At 45.6% G+C, this 465-nt stretch overlaps 1 non-coding gene across 1 annotated transcript; it reads right to left on the reverse strand.

Annotated features, from left to right (window-relative positions):
- Positions 1-122: 122 nt before the first annotated feature.
- On the reverse strand, positions 123-241 carry LOC117119188. The gene has a single exon (XR_004447150.1). It is a non-coding gene; the product is annotated as a 5S ribosomal RNA (ribosomal RNA).
- Between the last annotated feature and the right edge of the window lie 224 nt (positions 242-465).

Below are 465 nucleotides of genomic sequence, written 5' to 3' on the forward strand. Positions count from 1 at the left end.
TTCCGGGCAATTAGAGGTCCATATTCTCAAAATGTTTGCACCTCAGCCCCAACTTTGTGGGCCCGTGTTCGTGTGGACTCTCAAGCACCCCTACTTTAAAATTTGGAGGAATAAATGTAAAAAGTCTACAGCACCCGGTATTCCCAGGCGGTCACCCATCAGAGTACTAACCGGGCCCGACGTTGCTTAAATTCGGTGATCGGACGAGAACCGGTGTTTTCAACGTAGTATGGCCATAGACATGTGAGTGGTATTTCCACTCATAGTTAATCTCGGCATATAGCATAATTATCCAATCCTGAAGCTATGATTGATGACGTTTCATATCAACGCGCGCTTGTCTAGCGGGGATTTTCTTTGACTCCCCTGACCACTCTGCTGCGCGAGTACATGTTTTACAAACACCGGTGTTGAACAATAAACCAACCATTTAACTATGGCACTAACTAGGATGCTTTAGACAGA

Source organism: Anneissia japonica, unplaced genomic scaffold, assembly GCF_011630105.1.
Source record: "Anneissia japonica isolate Jap-2015-1 unplaced genomic scaffold, ASM1163010v1 scaffold232897_len860_cov86, whole genome shotgun sequence".
Classification (NCBI taxonomy): Eukaryota; Metazoa; Echinodermata; class Crinoidea; order Comatulida; family Comatulidae; genus Anneissia; species Anneissia japonica.